General features: G+C 35.5%; 1 protein-coding gene across 2 annotated transcripts in view; it reads left to right on the forward strand.

The window, feature by feature from the left end:
• Positions 1–2515: 2515 nt before the first annotated feature.
• LOC123536806 (rho family-interacting cell polarization regulator 2-like) overlaps positions 2516–21712 on the forward strand; it is a 107064-nt gene continuing 87867 nt past the window's right edge. Inside the window, exons 1-2 of one of the 2 annotated variants that reach the window (XM_053528706.1) lie at positions 2516–2587; positions 15316–15383. The gene's annotated coding sequence lies outside the window, so the exon portion shown is untranslated. Of the gene's footprint in view, positions 2616–15315; positions 15384–21712 lie in introns of both variants that reach the window. The other variant, XM_053528705.1, reaches the window with a different exon arrangement.

Here is a 21712-nt window from a genome sequence, read left to right on the forward strand (position 1 = left end):
GCAATAACTCGGTTAACAAGCAAACTAGGTGATTTGGTATCCCCCGCCCAACGGGATAAAGGTTCTACCCTTGAAGAAGCATTCTCTGCCTACAAAAAGCACTTAAATGGTAACAATGACTTTGGTTTTAGCTCCCAAAAATGAGCAACAAAAATGTTGTCGTTATAAAAGCTACCTATTTACCAAGTTTGATTTGCTTACCTCATTCCTAATTAAAGTTAACGTGAGAAAAACACTTTCCTTTTTTAGTAACGATGATCTTGACCTTGACCCAAGAAACCCAAAAAACGTCTAAAACCATGGCCTCCAGGCAAGCTTCCTAAATTCAAAGTCTGGACGCAATACCCTACTCCTTTCTGAAACTAATGATGAGAAACAAGTTTCTATTTTTTGTAACAGCTAGCTTGTCCTTGACCCCAGTGACCATAATACATACAACACATAAGTTTCCAAGAAAGCTATACATGTATTAAGCTTGGTCATAATATCCTATAGCAAACATGGACATTTAAAAGACATTAGATTTGCAAAGATATGCCCTATATAGTCAGCATTATATAAATAGGCCTACATAGGGCTATAACTCGTGTGTTCCTGCAGCAATTTCACTGGATCTTGCAGGGCAACATTTCCCAACTACTATTCACATTATTATGATGTTTTATTGAAATCCTTCAAACCCTGTCTAGGATATGCGACAAGACAGTCACTGTCACCAGAGTTAAGCTGTATGGTCTCAAATTTGCCGAGTTAGTCTCAATTCTTGACTCTAATTACCTCCCTTGACGGTCCGTCCACAGACTGAAATGGAATGAGTGATAATTACGTCACGAGCTGGACTAATACTGAGTGAGCTTTCCACACCATTTCAGCTAATTTCACAACAACTAGAAAATGTCAAAATAACTGTTTTTCATTACTTAAAGTCGAATGTATGACTGTTTAGGGAAGTAACTACTCACTGTTGTAAATGTGAAGTAGCCTGTGTTGCTGGTGAATTATGGTATACCAATTCGTATAAAGACATGGCGCTCCTTTATATTTTGACTTCAGCTTCAACTTCAACGACGGGCTGTCCAATGCCTTTGTGGACATCGACCGGAGAGGGTTAAAAACTGCACATGGCAGAGTGAGAAACGCATCTTCAACGTGTGTGTTGTTAAAATGACTTATGCCAAACGTATATATAATGAAAAACTTGAACGCATTCAGAGAAAAACTGCCAGATTCATCACCAACAACTACACCTCCAGAAATCCAGGCTGCATTACATCTATGCTCCAGCATGTATAAGGTGGTGGAAGGGCAAGTGCCGGCAATCAACATACCGGATTATCTCACACCCCAGGGCTATAGGCGTTCCATAAGAACAAAAACTTTTCAGGACCACATTAGTGTGAACATTGTGGACAAATCAGTGTGTAACAATCAAAAGTGCTTTTAACCAATATTTGCCAAAACAGAAAACTATAAAAAAAATCTTTCTTCGTGAGAACTGTGTATGGCTGGAACAAACTAAACGACTCTCAAGTGAACTCAGACTCAATCGAATCATTCAAGAACTCTGTACATTTGTGTGACTAAATAATCTGCGCACTCCCCCATCGTGTTAAAGCCAGTTATTGTCTCTACGACGTAACCATACAGATACAGATACAGACAGATACAGACAGATATACACTGTACGGTCTATTCTTCACCTAAGCAGAGAGTCCGGGGAGCGACTGGACGGAAGACTTCAACGTTAGTGTTATATAGCTTATTATATTGAGAAAAGATCTAGGTCACTTTCATTTTGAACTTTCAGACTTTAGTTTTATTCATTGAGAATATGTCTACAAATACGTAATTTATGTCTACAAATACGTAATACCGCCTCGGTAGCCTAGTGGTAGAGCGTCTGCTTCGAGAGCGGGAGGTCGTGGGTTCGATCCCTGGCCGCGTCATACCAAAGACATAAAAAATGGTACTAGTAGCTTCCTCGCTTGGCGCTCAGCATTAAGAGGATAGTGCTAGGACTGGTCAGCCCGGTGTCAGTATAATGTGACTGGGTGGGGTATCATGTCACGTGTCTACGGCGTGATATTCCAGTGAAGCAGCACTATAAATTTGGGCATTGTGCTCACTGCTACAAGTAGACACCGTCGTTTATATAACTGAAAAATTGTTGAAAAAGACGTTAAACCCGAACACACACACACAAATACGTAATTGCTCAACAGCAAACCTCAAGAGGGTTATTTAAAAAAAAACCGGATTATTTATCTTATATGTAAGGTAACATCTCAATATTCTTTTTTATTTTTGGTAAGATGACATGTATACTTACTGGCTATATGTAATTTAATCATTAAAATGCTCTAAAGTACTGAAAATGAGGCCGGCCTCAAGATTTAATCAATTAGTATAATGTAACCTGTGCAGCGCAGCATGATTTAGTAGTTTTCAACCTACCAGAAACGCAGAAAAATGCAGTGTCGACGAATAGCATACGGTATATTGCAGCTTATTGCATTGACAAATTTAACCCGAAGTTTTGCCGATGAGATTTTGAGCATTTTACAACAGGAAAAACAACACGGACCTTGTAAACCTATACATAATATCGGCTTAGCGTAATATTAATTACTAAATTTTATTGTCTGTGGTAAACTTTCATTTAAATGTATTATAAACGTGCGAGATATTTTTAGCATGTTTCAGAAGCTGGTGGTGGCGCTTACATCATGAACAATTTTCATTGTTATATGAAGCTTTATTCTTTTTATTAAACCTCGGCAGTAAATAGTTGAGTTTTAGTTGTCAGTCCTTGTTACAGAATCAGGTATTGTTCTTGTCTGCAATCCAGCCTCCTTGGCTTTGATCGGCACCATGGTGATGCCGATTATTTTTCTCATTTGCGATGAATTTCATGTCCTTACCTACATGACGGGTGTTTGGTAGTCTAAATAATGAGACCTCGGGTAGACCGATTTTACATTTTGATATTTTACGTTGTCTACCTAGAGGTCTCAACCAGAAACAATCAAAACTGTGGTGGAAACTGTGGTTGATTGAAATTACGATTTATCAGTAGTCACGATTTTTCTTTAGCCCTAACAGCTTACCTGTTGTTTTAAATCATAAATAGTAAATAAAAACATAAGAACAGGACATATTTATCAAGAATTTCTGTTGTAAAAAATTTAAACCTCTAACGTTTCAATCGTCTTCATGTAACGGCGGTTGGAGGCGTGACCAATGAAAACGCTTCATGTAGTAATGTGTTACCGGTGATCGGCCATTTTCAAGTATGTAGTACACTCGTGTTAAACCTTGGCATTTTTTTAACTGCCATAGTTTGAATTTTTCTCAAGAAATCTCGGTAATATATACATCATTGAAAAGGAAAAATTACAGGCTTTCTATGTATGTATTTCTTTTTGTTATCCGTTGCATTATTATAACATAATTCCCGCCCAACGGATTCCATTGGGTGTTATTTACGCAAAGAAGAGGACAGTGCTATCACATTCTTTACCTTTTCTGGTTTGTACTCGGAGGCGGATATCGACAAGTCAAAAAAATATAACGATATTCAACTCTCAAGTACAATTATTTGGACTAGGGTGTTTGGTAGCTTAATATTTTAGGGATAAGGATATCGTAGTTAAAAGACTATTAGCCTTACTCATTCGCCTTATCAGGATGACTTATTTTATGATCTGATATTGTAAAGTCGTCATCCCTCTAAGCCTTATACCCATATCTGCATTTTATTGTTAGGAAAACGAAGACATTAAAAAATTCAAAACAGTCATAATATACTGGTCAGAGTTACTTGGTTGAATAAATTAAACATTAATACCCATGTAGAAGCTTGAAATGGGTTTAATTTAATTCATATTTTTTAAATAAGAGACTTAAATCTTCGAAAGTATGATGACAGGTGCGAGGAAATATCTACCCTGAAACCGGTTTCAGTAAATAGCACACTGCTGATGATACTAAATTGCAGAAGCAAAACACAAAATATACATTCATAAAATGTCAGCAAGGCAAGTTTATGCTTTAATGTCAACATAAATTCATTATCAGAGATGTAATCATTAAAATACTTTACATGTACCAGAAAATGTTCCCAACGGATTTCATTGGGGATTTTCTAACAGAAATATGCAGAATATAGTGTTTCCTGCAGACTCTAAAAGGGGCATGGTGCTTCCCTTGAAAAAGGGCACTTTTAATGCGCGGTTTGGCACTGAAAGGGCATTCGTCCAAGGACGCTTGCTGGCATCATTTTACAGACACCATTTTACATACTATTTTCACATTGCATTTGAGAATTTTTCATATCTCAGATATGGGGTAGATATTTTGTATTATTCCTTAGATAATGTTTACCATACTTTCAAACATTTTTATTTTGTTACCAACATGAAGTGCTGGCTTGCATTTTCAGAGACAGATATCTGGTGATAATTTAATAAGCAACAAGTTTTATTGAACAACTATCAATGCCCAACTTTATTTTGTCAATCATCACATACCATTTCACCATTGAATTACGTTAAGAGCATAGGCAGTTCGTCAAATCTACATGTAATCAATGACTGTGTACCTATATCGCTGATTAAACCCATTGTTCTTCGTTGTCAGTAAGATTTAGAAGACAAATCTACATGGAAAGTTACATTTTTCTTTTGTTTTGGGCATACGAAAACGAAAGTAGAATGCTACGTAAAAAGTACATGCTGTGAAATTTGCTAGATTAGATCGTCTGCCACTATTTTTATCAAGTTTCTGCGATACATACACTAGTTTGAATCAATGATTGACTAAGAATCTGTTTTTTTTTCTGTCTAATCATACAGTATTAAGTAAAATAAACATACATGTGAATACCTATGGTTCATTGCGAATAATAATTCAAAATTTCGGCTTGCTTGAATGCGGCCGTGCACTTTCAACTTAAATTTCAGCCTTATAAAATTATTTTGAAAAATTATTTACTAAAACAAAACTAGGGCCTTGCATTTTTAGTTTATTCATTTAAATCTCGATCAGGTTTTATAACTTAATCGCTAGGTTATCGGTTATTTTCATACCGATGTACGTTTTCAAATTTTCAAGATGGTGGCGACTTCTGCGTCGGCGCGTCATGAATGTGCTTTTGAAAGTACTACTTCGTAATTATTAAACAAGACATTTGTCGATTTTAATGAATTCTGAAGCTTAAATGTTTACCTTGTATTATTTTTATAAATGATACCCGTGAAGGAATAAAATATATCTTGTAGATAAAATCGATGTAAAACATTTTGAGTCTGGTCATTTTTCATGGGTTGGTCGGCGATCGGCAAAGGGCAAACATTCAACATTTTATTTTTAAAGGCCTAATGAGCGCATCAAAAATGTGCGACAATCGATCTACATTTTAATTGATTACAACCTTTTAAAATAATTATCCTTTAATCATGTGTTAACTGACCGTTTTCAATCATCTCTTCCGTAAAAAGGCTAAATGTAGCTTCTCCGCCGACGTGCTAAAAACAACAAATTTTCATCTACTGTTTCCAATTAAAGAATCATAAAACAGTAATTGATTGCATAATCCTGTCAGTTCTTAATCAGGGTCATTCACGGTTGATGCACCCACGTGTCGACCTGTTGATCAAAGCCGCTAATTGACGGTACAATACACGGAACATGCCCCGCGGACATTGGCTATCCAGGCTGGTTTTGAAAGGGCACTTTTCAAGATAAATACAAAAGCCTGATAAAATAAAAGGGCACATGGCGCAAACGGGCAGCTTGAAGGGCACCTTGGCGGCACTTCAAACGGGGCATGGCGCTGCGCCATGTTAAAAAGGCCTGCAGGAAACACTAGAATAAGTTTGGACATGACAGAGACGATGACCCGAAATGTCCTTTTATTTAGACTAAAAGACTATTAGCATCATCAACACCGCATCGAAAAATAATATTTCATACTGTTTTAATCAGTTAGATTAATTAATTAATTTTTTATTAATACCCAGCAAGTAGTAGCTAGGCTATAAAATGCAACAGATATTGGTGAAAATCGGCAAAAAATTGTACCCGAAACTGGCAGTTATTTGGATGACACTTATTCAGATAAGTCGATACACAGTGTCAGTGAAGGTGGAAAGCTGCAATTATTCGATTAAATCACTTTTACTTCAAATATATTCTATCCTAAAATGAGCTGCAGATTCAACTAAAATACAAAACACAGAATTATTGATAGGTTTAAAAGATAAATTGTGTTTGACACTAAGGATCAAACAGATTCACATTGTTTCCACACAAAACTGCTAAGTTTTGATAAAAACTGAATTAGTGCAAAAAATATTTACAATATATATTTTCTTTATCTCCAGTTTCAAAGAAAATCAAGTAGAAGATATTTAATAATGATTCTTGCATTGATTTCTTTTTGATGTGTTTACTTAAGCTACCTTAGATAAATATTTTGTTTTTTACATTTTCACAAGCTGTTTAATATTGTTCTTATAATTTATCATCTCAATTGATTATTGCGATAAATCGCTAAAAAAGTGTACCCAGCTATAATTCAACAAAGCTAGGCTATAACAGAATCCTGGCTAGAACCCCTAGCTTGCCATTTAGGTATGTTGCAATAAGATGAAGAAGGAAGCAATTGAACTTGGTTAAAGGTCATTGTCTCAGCAAGGTAAAATCTGTCCAAATTATATCTTGTTGGGAGCCTGCTAAATTTCTAAAATGGACTTGTCCATCATTCAATTTGGGTAGTACCATTTATTATTTGAAGGGGTGTTCACTGAAAATTTACTGACTGAATAGCGAACAGTGCAGACCTTGATCAGACTGCATGGATGTGCACTGGTCACAAAGGCAGAATGAATTGCCGCCAGCAGGTTAAGATATTGACTTGGAATTTAGAATATGGTACAACAGTCCACTTTACTCCACTCATTCCATTCATCATATTAACATCCCACCTTCTTCCCCCACCACATCTCCACAAAAAAAAGAACACTTTCAATTTCATGTGCCTTGTTACTGCACACCACCTCCCAAACCTCCACCCACTGTCACATTACCAACCCTTTCTCCATGGCACTAGGCCATACACACACTGAAAAAAATGTTTCTTTAAATTGTACTTCCTCCTACTTTATACTTGGGGTATATATTGCCCAGCTTTTCCTACCTCTTGTTGGTGAGAAATTTTAAGGATTACCAAAAGCCCACTAACCATTTGAAGAACAGTTTGAAATTTTCAGAAAGAGTACTTTAATTTCAGAGATGAATAAAAAGCAACATAATCAGGGTTCAAGATGAGTTTTAAGCCAAAAAGATTTTTTTCTCGTTCTAATTTTTGTGTAAAATTTAAAATGGGAAAATAGGTTTTAAATTGTAGCATCTCTTAATAGTGTATACTTTGCCTCTTTTAAATTTCAAAATAACAGTTTTTATACGCCCGTCCGTTTGAAAAACGGGACGTATTATGGGAACGCCCCTGGTGGGCGGGCGGCATCCACAGACTTTGTCCAGAGCATATCTTCTTCATATATGGAGGGATTTTGATGAAACTTGGCACAGTTGTTCACCATCATGAGACAGAGTGTCGTGCGCAAGAACCAGGTCCCTAGGTCTAAGGTCAAGGTCACACTTTGAGGTCAAAGGTCAAATTCAAGAATGACTTTGTCCGGAGCATATCTTCTTCATGCATGGAGGGATTTTGATGAAACTTGGCACAATTGTTCACCATCATGAGACGGAGTGTTGTGCGCAAGAACCAGGTCCCTAGGTCTAAGGTCAAGGTCACAGTTAAAGATCAAAGGTCAAATTCAAAAATGACTGTCCGGAGCATATCTTCTTCATGCATGGAGGGATTTTGATGAAACTTGGCACAATTGTTCACCATCATGAGACGGAGTGTCGTGCGTAAGAACTAGGTCCCTAGGTCTAAGGTCAAGGTCACACTTAGAGATCAAAGGTCAAATTAAAAAATGACTTTGTCAGGAGCATATCTTCTTCATGCATGGAGGGATTTTGATGTAACTTGGCACAATTGTTCACCATCATGCGACAGAGTGTCATGCACAGGTCCCTTCTTTAGAATTATTTCCCTTTGTTGTTACTATAAATAGCTGGTATCGTAACTTTTTCATTACTAGTCGTAGGGAAAAATCAAGACCACTTTTCTGTAGTACAACATGCATGTTACATCCAGTTCTGAGGTGTATTTTGACCTATCTCTACCTAGTAAGGATTTTAGTGCGGACTTAGAAATTTTTTTTGGATTTTTTTTTTTTTTTTTTTTCTTTTTTTCTCAGATTAACTTCCTTTAGTTGTTACTATAAATAACCTATACTGTAACTTTTTTATAATTGACCATAGGAAAAAACCAAGATCACTTTTCTGTGGTGCAACATAGATGTTACTTTCAAATTTTAGGTGTGTTTTAAAGTATCTCTACTTGGTAAGGAGTTTTTTTGTGGACATAGAAAAACAAAAGAGTTACAATAATTACTAAACAACCACAAAGTTAAGATTCCATTTGCAAACACCGCTGCTATTTGCTAATTTGCTGCGATGGGCGTATATTGTGACATTCTTGCACCCTTGTTTTTTGTGGATTTAGAAAAACAAAAGAATTACAATAATTACTACACAACCACAAAATTAAAATTCCATTTGCAAATACAGGTGCTACTGTAAAGAAATTTGTTAAGATGGGCGTATATTGTGACATCCTGGCACTCTTGTTTGCAAAGTTATGACCATTTTGGATTTAACAGATTTTCGCTTGACAAGTTGAAGTATATGGAGAGCTGTCCTACTCAACCAGGCTTCTGGGTCAGTTCTGCGTCCACACCTTATTGAAGTTTTGATTCTCTTTCCTTTTATTTCTATTATTACTTGATGGATTTACTTCAGACTTAAAATAGTTATTCCTCATCATCACCTGCAGCATATGCTATTCCTCATCATCACGCCAGATGACTTTAGGATCATAACTCTGGCACCTGTATTTGTTTATACGTCTATGCTTTATTATTAATTTATTTTAATTTTTTTATTGACAAAGCTCAGTAACATTTATCCTGCTAAGTTTTTTAAATAGACTGATCTATCATTCAATTTGGGCAGTACCATTTATCATTCGAAGGGGTGTTTATTGAAAATGTGCTGAGTGAATAGCTAACAGTGCAAACCAAGATTGGTCTCTGTGACAGAATCACTTGTTGCCAGCAGGCTAAAGGTTAATGCCCTCTGACAACTGTTTTTTTCCCCCTTTTAACTCTGCATAATGTAAAATGATGAGAGAAAAGGATTAACCTCCCTTGGAAAGCAGACGACCATGATTCAGATGATATACCCATGGGTTTGTGTATGATATTTATATTGTGCATTATACATGGTATAGTAAAGGGTACATCATGGCCCTCTTGTTTAATTAAGTGAAAAACAAAGTTTAGAAATTGATTAATCAATTAAAAAATGTTATAATTAAACTCTTAAGTAAGGTGGAATGGCCTCCAACAAACTTTTATTGCAGCCTTGATGATGCCGAACAAAAACACTTATTTTTTTAGGCTCTGTCAGCGTTCTGTAGGCTCTGTCAGCATTTTGTAGGCTCTGTCAGCATTTTCTAGGCTCTATCAGCATTTTGTGGGCTCTGTCAGCATTTTGAGCATATTGTGGGCTCTGCCAGCATTTTGTGGGCTCTGTCAGCATTTTGCCGGCTCTGTCAGCATTTTGTTGGCTTTGTCAGCGTTTTGTGTTGTATGAAGACATATCTAAATTTCCTTGACAAATTTCTCAGTCAGTCAGCCACAGTTGCACCTTCAAACAATTCTCTGGCTAACAAGGTCTCGTATTGAATTATTCCATTCTGCAGTTTCAGCTGTAATTTGTCTTTAGTCTTGTTTTTCTTTGTGCATCAAACTTGTGAAATTGTCTTTTCCATTTGAATCCATGGAGAATTTGTCTGATGTAACGACTTTCTACAATAATTATTCTCCTGCAGTTACACCGCCTCCAGACAGTCAGACATAACAAATGTTTATTTGATGGAAAATTTCACAGTTTTTTTTATTCATTTTATGTATTTTCAGTTCGAAAAGAAAATTTCTGCGAAAGTTCCCATTGGCAGAGAATATTGATAAGCGTTTAGGTCCTCCAACTTAAATTAGATTGGATATGTTTTTTGCTTTTGGAATTCTCATATTAATACAGGCTTTCACATTGAATGACAAACATTTTCAAAAGATCTAATTTCATATTTTCTATCCTGTCAGGTTTAAAGATTCTGAACTTTCTGCAGTGATTTCATATTGGTATTGATTCAGACTTGCCCTGTAGAAGAATTAATAGGGTGTTTGATTGGGTTATACCTTTAATGACAAACATTTGCAGAAGGTTAAATACCCTTTTGTAGGAATGTCCGTCCTTATGTCTGTCCAGCTGTCTGAATTTGTGTTGTCCGCATCTCTTTTAAGTGTTTGACCTAGACATGAAACCTTGTAGAAATATTTAATACTAAAGCATGTGAAGTTGTGCACCTTGGATTTTGTTTGGGATTTCACTTGTAAGAAGTTAAGGCTTTTTTCTGGCGAAATAGTATAAAAGGCCTAAAACTTTGTGTCGCACATACTGTGAAATCATTTTATTTTAGTGGGCACAAAATATCTTTGGGTCAGTCAAATAGCTGTTATTTCTTAGGGATGTAAATATTTGTTTGTTTTGGGTTTTACGCCGTTTTTCAGCAGTATTTTAGTTACAAATGTACAAAATGTATGTAACGGCAGGCAGTTAACCTACCCAGTGTTCCTGGATTCTGTAACAGTACAAGCCTGTTCTTCGCAAGTAACTGCCATCTTTCTCACATGAATCAGAAGTGGTGGACGAATGATTTCAGACACTATGTCTTCTATGAAATTGTCATGGAGAACATAACGCCCTGGCCTGAAACCAACTACCGACCCCATGTTCGGTAGATCTTCGCTTTCCCTACTGAGCTAAGTAGGCAGGTGAATAGTTGTGGATTTCAAATTGTAAACATGAATTTTATTGAAGTTTTAATTGTTCATTGGGATTAAAATTTTGTGGATTAACTGAACCATAAAATCCACAAAAAATAGCCCCCCCCCACCCCCCTCAAACATCAATTATATCACAGTATCTAAAAAAGTATTTGACCTAGAGTCATGATTCTGGTAACTTACTGACTATGCAAGTTATCATGGCTTCATTCTAAGGCGAATATAAATTACTGTGAAATCATTTAATTTCGTGGGCATGAAATTTCCTGGTTTTAGTCAAAACAGCAATTTCATGGGGATATGAATTCGTAGATTTCAACTTTTGAACATAAAATGAATGGGAATTTTACTTGTTCGTTGGGAAATAAATTTTTGTTGTTCTTGGGAATAAATTATGTGGATTGACTCAGCCACGAAATCCAAGAAAATTAGTCCCCCACAAATGTAATAATTTCACAGTAATTGAAATATCATGCAAAAATATACAAGATTCTCAGGGGTCCTCCATTAGAAACATTAAGGTATGTTATCTTCCCCCCTCTACCAGACTTACTCAGCTTGATTTTTTTTCTCAACTCATTTCTGTCGATTGATATCATTTATATATTTTACAGCAAATCATTTGGCATTCTTGAGGCAATGTTTATATTCTTAATTTCCCAGAGTGCATCTGTTCTTTTTGTTAATAGTTTTCAACACTTGTTAGTTTGGAAGACAACCAACAGGGTTCTGTGTTATGTAACATCACACTTGTTGCAAAAACAGAATATCAACACTTTAATGGATTCCTTCTGAAAGAAATTGTTTTATGGTTTTCCGTTCATTATTTAGTACACTGGTACTCGTATGTATAACTTGTATAATTATTACTGCAATATTTATTTTCTGTGTCTGGTCAATAGCAGTAATGTCCGTAACATATTGCATTTATTATATTTATCTTACATATTTTATTATATCTTATCATACATACTTTATTACATCTTATCGTACATTTTTTAGCTCACCTGTCACAAAGTGACAAGGTGAGCTTTTGTGATCGCGCGGTGTCCGTCGTCCGTCGTCCGTGCGTCCGTCCGTGCATGCGCCCAGTCTATTATTTGACCTTCTGACCTAGTTTTAGAGGCACGTGACCCACTTTCGAACTTGACCTAGATATCATCAAGGTGAACATTCAGACCAACTTTCATGAAGATCTCATTAAAAATATGGTCTCTAGAGAGGTCACAAGGTTTTTCTATTATTTGACCTACTGACCTAGTTTTTGATGGCATGTGACCCAATTTCGAATTTGACCTAGATATCATCAAGGTGAACACTCTGACCAATTTTCATGAAGATCTCATGAAATATAAGGCCTCTAGACTGGTCACAAGGTTTTTCTATTTTTAGACCTACTGACCTAGTTTTTGACCGCACGTGACCCAGTTTCGAACTTGACCTAGATATCATCAAGATGAACATTCAGACCAACTTTAATACAGATCCCATGAAAAATATGGCCTTTAGAGAGGTCACAAGGTTTTTCTATTATTTGACCTACTGACCTAGTTTTTGACCGCACGTGACCCAGTTTCAAACTTGACCTAGATATCATCAAGATGAACGTTCTGACCAATTTTCATTAAGATCTTGTGAAATATATGGCCTCTAGAGAGGTCACAAGGTTTTTCTATTTTTAGACCTACTGACCTAGTTTTTGACCGCACGTGACCCAGTTTCGAACTTGACCTAGATATCATCAAGGTGAACATTCTGACCAATTTTCATGAAGATCTTGTGAAATTTATGGCCTCTAGAGAGGTCACAAGGTTTTTCTATTTTTAGATCTACTGACCTAGTTTTTGACCGCACGTGACCCAGTTTCGAACTTGACCTAGATATCATCAAGATGAACATTCTAGAGGCCATATTTTTCATGAGATCTTCATGAAAATTAGTGAGAATGTTCACCTTGATGATATCTAGGTAAAGTTCAAAACAGGGTCATGTACCTTCGAAAACTAGGTCAATAGATCAAATAATAGAAATACCTTGTGACCTCTCTAGAGGCCATATTTTTCAATGGATCTTCATGAAAATTGGTCAGAATTTTTATCTTGATAATATCTAGGTCAAGTTCAAAATTTGGTCACATGAGCTCAAAAACCAGGTCACTATGTCAAATAATAGAAAAAACAACGTCATACTCAAAACTGGGTCATGTGGGAACAGGTGAGCGATTCAGGACCATCATGGTCCTCTTGTTTATTATTTCTTATACATATTTTTTTTTGCTTTATAAAACAGGAATAATTTAAAGGAAACAAACACTTTCCAGTTTTTGACTTAAGTCTTGTAATACACATTTAATAATAGCGCTTACCTGACAGCAAGTTGTTGTGTCACAGAATTTGTTATTTTTAAAGCGAAACATTCACATTACTATAAAATTGAAGCAAATATGGATTATATACATAATACAGATCAATGTAAGTGTAGCAGAATTCTTTTGGGGAGTACCTAAATATACCGTTTTACATAATAATATGTCTCTAGAAATGGGTATTTCTGTGGCTACTCTTTTTTAGCTCGACTATTCATAGAATAGTAGAGCTATTGGACTCGCCCATGCGTCGGCGTCCGCGTCCGCGTCCCGTCCGCGTCCCGATTTGGTTAAGTTTTTGTATGTAAGCTGGTATCTCAGCAACCACTTGTGGGAATGGATTGAAACTTCACACACTTATTCACTGTGATAAACTGACTTACATTGCACAGGTTCCATAACTCTGTTTTGCTTTTTTACAAAATTATGCCCCTTTTTTGACTTAGAAATTTTTGGTTAAGGTTTTGTATGTAAGCTTGTATCTCAGTAACCACTTGTGGGAATGGATTGAAACTTCACACACTTATTTACTGTGATAAACTGACTTACATTGCACAGGTTCCATAACTCTATTTTGCTTTTTTACAAAATTATGCCCCTTTTTCGACTTAGAATTTTTTGGTTAAGGTTTTGTATGTAAGCTGGTATCTCAGTACTCACTAATGGGAATGGATTGAAACTTCACACACTTGTTCACTGTCATGATCTGACATGCACAAAGCAGGTCCCATAACTTTATTTTGATTTTTTACAAAATTATGCCCTTTTTTCAACATAGAAATTTTTGGTTAAGTTTTTGTATGTAAGCTGGTATCTCAGTATCCACTAATGGGAAAGGATTGAAACTTCACACACTAGTTCACTTTCATGATATGACGTGCAGTGCAAAGGGTCAATAACTCAACTTTGCATTTTACAAAATTATGCCCCTTTTTCAACTTAGGAGTTTTTGGGTTAAATTCTTATATGTAAGCTGGTATCTCAGTACCCACTAATGGGAATGGATTGAAACTTCATACACTTGTCCACTGTCATGAGCTGATAAGCACTATGCAGGTTCCATAACCCTATTTTACTTTTTTACTAAATTATGCCCCTTTTTCGACTTTCTTATTCATTCAAGCGACAAGGCTGTTAAATAGTCGAGCGTTGCTGTCCTCCGACAGCTCTTGTTTAGTCCTGTTCTGCCTTACTGGTAGTCTGGCTACCGACTACATAATTATTAGAGGGAACTTTAGGAAAGTCTTTTCTTCGTCTGTCTGTCTTTCCACCGCAAATCTGGATTTTACTTATTCAGAAATATTGCCCTTGACTTTGAAAAAAAATTGAATTATTAGCCTAAAAGTTTTTGTTGCATATATCTCTAAAAGAGTTTGTCCTGGGGTCACAAAACTTCTTATGAATATGTTCAACATGTGAAGTACTCCTGGGATTTATTTGGGCAGTCCCCCCCTTTCCCCCACCCTCCATCCCCACACACCACACACACACACAAAAAAAAAGATGTTCAACTTCACTGATTATAGTATTGTCAGTAAGTTACATGATACAATCATACAGTACCAGGAAGTGAGGGACACCAGTATCCTATGAAAGTTTGTATTGAATATACTATGTGTTAAACAAATAATTGCATGTGAACTTTGATCATATACATATTTATCACTTTGGGACATGTTATATCTTAAAAACATTTACATTTATCGGTTGTCATATTTCACTTCCTATTGTAAAAATGATATAAATAAAATCCCCCCTGGGTAGAAAACACTTTAAAGAAATATAAAAATGCCAATATGAATTGTAGGGGCTTATAAAATAATAAATTACTTTAATAAATTCATATAAGGTAGTTTACATGTGGAAAGTTTTGCAAAAACAAAAATTTTATATCGTCAACTTTTCTTTCAGATGATTATATGAAGAAAGAATGGGTAGACACTGAAACGAAGCAGATAAGAAATTTGAAGAAGCAGCAGGTAAGGTCTTAAAAAATATTTTTTGTTTCCAGTAACATGCCCCCCAAAAATAGGGTACCGGTAGGTAGGTAGGAATTTTTTAATTTTTTTTTTTACAATGAAAGAGCAATACCGAGCGAAAAGTATTAAAAATAGCAAAAATATCAAAAAAAAATGTCCAATGCCGAAAAATTTTTTAGGGTCGTGGCAAATTTTTAGGGTTGGTTGGGATACCGGAAACAATTTTTTTAAAGCCTAAAAGCATTGAACTATTTCATACTTTGTCTCACGATTTGTACTGATCAGTGTCTGCACAAAATTGGATTACAAGACCTAAATTCTCACTAGTAGAAGATATCAATTATTGGCCAGCTTCTGTTAAAACAACTAGTTGAAGATTTTGGCCTGTTTCAGTTATAACAGGCCCAAGACCCTAACTAGCTGAAGGTTTCAGTCTACTTCCATTGTAACAAGATTTAAACCCAAGTTAGATGAAGATTTCAGCCTGCTTTCAAAAGCTTTGAACATTAAATTGTTACTGTGAAATCATTTAAATTCGCTGACGTGAAATTTTGCGCAAACGTGAAAAAGGACTGTTTCGCGCGGGCTTTAATTCGCGCATTTTCAATTTCAGTAATGAACAAATATAATTAAAAAATAATAACAGCGCGGTCTGAAATTCGTGCATCGGTCCTAGCGCGAAATTCGTCCTACGCCAATAAAAATGATTTCACAGTATCCTCCTTATTGTGACCTCTTGTCTAAATTTGTCTTGCAGCATCCAAAAAAAAAAAAAAAAAAAAAATTGCATGGCAAAATGAGTGGAAAAAGAGTAGTATAATATTAATATCAATAAATGGCCTTGAGCGAAAATTGCTACAAATTACAGATTGCAAAATGTGATGGATTTTAGAGAGATTCAGAGAGCAGTATGTGTAGGCAAGTCAGCTTGAAGATTTGTTCCATTCAGATATTTTCCTGGGAATGGGAAAATTGGGAAAAATGAAAGTGCTGATTGCTCAGTGTGTTAATGGAATGGCCAGAAGCCTGACAATATAGCTCTTTCTACAGGTTACTAATGTACTGTCTATTGTATTAGATAGTTATTGCTATAATACCCTATCACTGTGGAAACAGAGATGCTATTTAGCGTAATAGTGATGTAAATGGTTTCAGAGTCTGTATGATTACTGATAACTTATCTACCCTAAAAGCTATTCATTTAAACATCTACCACAAGTAATTACATAGTGCAATATAAGGCCGTATTGTTACAACTGTAGGTCTGTCCTCTAGTGTGATAGGAGTTTTATTAAGAATATTTAAAATAATTTTGTCTACAGCTTTCAGGACTAATTGGCAATAAAACTTTACTTGACTATAAGGCTCCTACCATAACAGAATTTTGAAAATGTTTTCCTGATCTTTCAAACAAGAGCCTCACTGTGCGGAGTTATATATGCTCTGGCTGGCTGCATTTTTAACCATTTGTGCAATCATCAGATATGGAGTAAACAGTTATTTATCGGACTAATAAACTGATTGGGACCATGAGTTTTTGACTGAGAAACCTTAACTTAAGATCAAGTGAGGTCCCGAGCAGGGAGTATCACTGTGACCTTGACCCCTCTGACCTCAAAATCGAGAGTGTCATCCGCAGGTCGTAACAAAATGCATAGCAAGTCTGAAGTCAAAGTATTCACAAGTAATTAAACAGAAACTATAGGTAACAGACAGCCAAAGAATAATGTCTCGTAATATGTCCCTTTGGGCATATAATTATATGGTTTCAAAGCATACCAAGTAATGGACAGTGGTCAGCACATGTTATTTTTGATGCAGCAGGATAGGTGCATACATCTGAAAGTGGTTTTAGTTAGTTTCTTTTCATATTTGAATTTTTATCAAATACTGAGTTTATTTCCTGTACCAAACATTTCCAGTAACCTAGAGTGAAAATCTGGAAATGCATGTACTTCTCTTACTGTCACATGGCCCATTTAGCTTTCTTTCTTCGTCGTGTTCATTTTCTTTAGAAAATATTATAAGCAGTTAGTCTTTAATGTCAAAATAGTTCACAAACTTTAGTTCACCAGTACTACTGCTCAACATATCATAAAATACAGTTCTTACAATATAAAACATGCAAAAAAAACCACCTGCTCTAGACAGACATAGGGGCCTCCGTGGCCGAGTGGTTAAGGTCGCTGACTTCAAATCACTTGCCCCTCATCGATGTGGGTTCGAGCCTCACTCGGGGCGCTGAATTCTTCATGTGAGGAAGCCATCCAGCTGGCTTACGGAAGGTCGGTGGTTCTACCCAGGTGCCCGCTCGTGATGAAATAAAGCACGGAGGGGCACCTGGGGTCTTCCTCCACCATTAAAGCTGGAAAGTCGCCATATGACCTATAATTGTGTCGGTGCGACGTTAAACCCAACAAAACAAAATAAATAAACTAGACAGACATTTTTAGAAACTGGCGTAGGAGTATTTGAGGATAAATATTCCCAGTTATGACATGTTTCATTCCAGTGTTTCAAAGGGAAGCTCAGAAGTTATTTATGTTGAAACCGTTTCTTGTAGCATAAGGAATATTTCAAGCTGTATGCCTAGTGAATTGCTCATTTAACTGTATCATAATTATAATTTAATTGCAATTAAAATGGTATGTTTAACTTTGCTCATTGACATTCAAAACTCAGCTGAATAATTAATTTTCAATAACAGGTGCAGACACCATTCGCACGCATGCACACACAATGCAACACATGCATGTGCATGTGCAAGCATGCACAGGCACACAAGATTTGATTATATGCACAATTTAGGTGTGTATGTAAAGCAGCATCGAAACTAATCTTATTGGGTTAGTGGACTTATTGTGGCATATGAGTGTTCGTTTGTACTGCTAGGCACTTTGACAAATTGTCTGCTATATTGTGGTGGTGATTAGTTCATATAAATTCTCTCTACTTACATAATAATTTATAATGCAAACTTGTATCTCTTGTATCCTCGCCAATTTCACATACTGGAATGTCAACTGTTCTGAATTTGATTATATCACGTAATGCAAACAGGCTCTATAAATTCAGTGTATCCTTGAGATCCAGTTAACTTTCAGAGAGAGAAAATATAGTTTCTCTGGTTCCAGTCAGTTAAAAAAACTAAAATGTCACTGCTGATTTGTGAGACATGATAACATAAATTTGATTATATATGCAAATATTGAAACAGTGTGAATGTGTAGTACAATTTGGATGTGTATATAAAAGCAACATCGAAACTAACCTTATTGGGCTAGTGGACTTGCTGTGGCATGTGCATGTTCATTTGTACTGCTAGGAGCTTTGCCGTAATTTGTCTGGTATATTGTGGGGGTGATAAGTTGGTAAAATTTCTCTCTATGAGCAGGTACATGAGAAGTAGGCTTTGCTGCTGCTATTGCTGCCCATCTAGATAATATTGGCTTTGTTTTAAGTTCACCGTAGCACAAAATGACCAGTCATACATCATCTATTGATCATCCATTTGCCTGTCTGTCCAACTGCACCTTCTTCAAATGACATACTCTCTGAAACCATTGGGTGAAAGTCGATGAAACATGACTTTGATAGTCCTTTACCAAACCGTTGGGTGAAAGTCAATGAAACATGACTTTGATGGTCCTTTACCAAATTTATTCAAATGGTTTGGCTTGGTGGCACATATGGGCAATTAGAACTAAAAGTAAAAAAATCTTCAAACAACATATCTGCCTTCTCTTCTCTGCTGGAATCTGCAGGCATGTTTTCAAAGTAATTTGACAGAAATGTTTCTTGTTACATCTTGCTGAGCTGTGGAACTACGGAGAGCAATTTAGGGCCATCATAGCCCTCTTATTTACTGTGGTTGGATGATATGGTATGCAAAGAAACTAAAATATTACCCCTTATCATGCTTGAAATGATTGGTTCTGTCTTTGCGACCAGTGTAGATCATGATCAGCATGCACATCCATGCAGTCTGATCATGATCTGCACTGTTCGCTATTCAGCCAGCATCTTTTTTAGTAAGTACCCCTTTTAACAGTTAATGGTACAGTCCAAATTGGAAGATGGGCAAGTTCATTACAGAAATTTAGCAGGGTAAGGGTTGACAACCTTATAGTAAGCGTTGAGTTTCAGTCAGCTAAGATGTGAAAAACTTCCCATGAAAGCAACAAGGAGAGATCAAAAGTACTAATGGATAGTGGGAGCTGCTACTAATGGATGTTTTGTGAAACTATCATGCTGTTTCTGTATAGTGATAATTAATATAGCATTTCCTGGTTTATCCTTGGGATTTTAGAGAGTTCCTGTTACACCATTTCCACAATCAGAGCACCATGGAGATGAGATGTTTAACTAGTACACAATTTTTATGATCAGTATTTGCAATAGAAAAGATTCCATGAGTGTTAAAGAAATAGGAGTTACATTTTCCTGTTACATTAGAGCATGTATCTGTGGTTCACTATATAGTGTCCATGGTTCACTATATGTGTTCATGGTTCACAGAAAACAAAGAATTTGTTCAACTTTTCTTACATAATACATACAGATGAAAGATAATTATTACACATCTTTGACTTTTTTGAAGTCCTTACTATAGCCTTGTCGGAACATCCCGATATCCATATATAAATGACACACTCTGATTCTTAGGCACTAAATAAAGTTTGTATTCTATATGGAAACTACTTTCAGCTGTAAACAAATTCAATCTTTTTGTCATTTTACCTCCAGAGCTACAATTAATTATTGTTTGATTGATTGATTGAGCAGCCATTTTGTCACTAGACAGAAAATTTACAGGCTTGCTTGATTATCTTCCATGAATATTAATGCGCAGAGAAGAATGTATAATAGGTTAGTGAGGATATAAGAATTGTTCATCTCTCACACATAATTGAGTTTCAGAGGGAACTATGTGATGTGGTAAAAGTGTAATTAATTATTTTGTACAATTGTGGGCAAGTGCTCTGCTGAGTTAAAGTCAAGCCCTGACCTTCAAAACTTGAATCCTAAATATACAACATTTTTGGTCCTACAGCCCAAATTAATGACCCAGTTTAGTTCATACTCACTCTCAACAAACTGTGTGGCAAGACCGGCAAACTGATCTATAGATAATTGACCTTGACCCTAATGACTTTAACCTTCAAACTTAAAACCTTAATAAACAATATTTTCTGTCCTACAGCCCATATAGATGACCCAGGTTAGTTCATACTCACACTGAAACTTAAAACCTCCACAGTATCTATAGTCACACCCTTGTGCTTGATTTTATGTTTTTAAAATGCAGCTCCAGATTTGTATGAAGCATTAATTGGGGATTCTTTGAGAATGCAATATGGCATGATTTAGTATGTAGTATTATATCACTATAATGGAGGAGTCTTTGGCTTTTCTTTTGTCAGTCTTCAAGAATAATGTGGAAAATTTTTCACATTTTATATGTAAGTATTTGAAAATAATATAGTACACTTTTCATGTCATTCTTTTAGTATGATATTGTGCATTTTCCATGACATTCTCTGAGAATAATATGGCAAGTTTGCCAAATAATTCTATGAAAACAGCAGATCATTCTTTGAAAATAAATATGGTACCGGTACATTTGATACAGTATATTTTCCTTGCTATTCTTTGAGAATAATATAGTACATTTTCCTTGTTATTCTTTGAGAATAATATAGTACATTTTCCTTGTTATTCTTTGGGAATAATTTTTCCTTGTTATTCTTTAAGAATAATATAGTACATTTTCCTTGTTATTCTTTGAGAATAATATAGTACATTTTCCTTGTTATTCTTTGGGAATAATTTTTCCTTGTTATTCTTTGAGAATAATATAGTACATTATCCTTGTTATTCTTTGAGAATAATATGGTATATTTTCCTTGCTATTCTTTGAGAATAATATAGTACATTTATTTTCCTTGTTATTCTTTGAGAATAATATGGTACATTTTCCTTGTTATTCTTTGAGAATAATATATTACATTATCCTTTTTATTCTTTGAGAATAATATTTGTTATTCTTTGAGAATAATATGGTACATTTTCCTTGTTATTCTTTGAGAATAATATGGTACATTTTCCTTGTTATTCTTTGAGAATAATATAGTACATTTTCCTTGTTATTCTTTGAGAATAATATGGTACATTTTCCTTGTTATTCTTTGAGAATAATTTTTCCTTGTTATTCTTTGAGAATAATATGTACATTTTCCTTGTTATTCTTTGAGAATAATATAGTACATTTTCCTTGTTATTCTTTGAGAATAATTTTTCCTTGTTATTCTTTGAGAATAATATGGTAC

This window comes from Mercenaria mercenaria, chromosome 17, assembly GCF_021730395.1.
Source record: "Mercenaria mercenaria strain notata chromosome 17, MADL_Memer_1, whole genome shotgun sequence".
NCBI classification, from domain to species: Eukaryota; Metazoa; Mollusca; class Bivalvia; order Venerida; family Veneridae; genus Mercenaria; species Mercenaria mercenaria.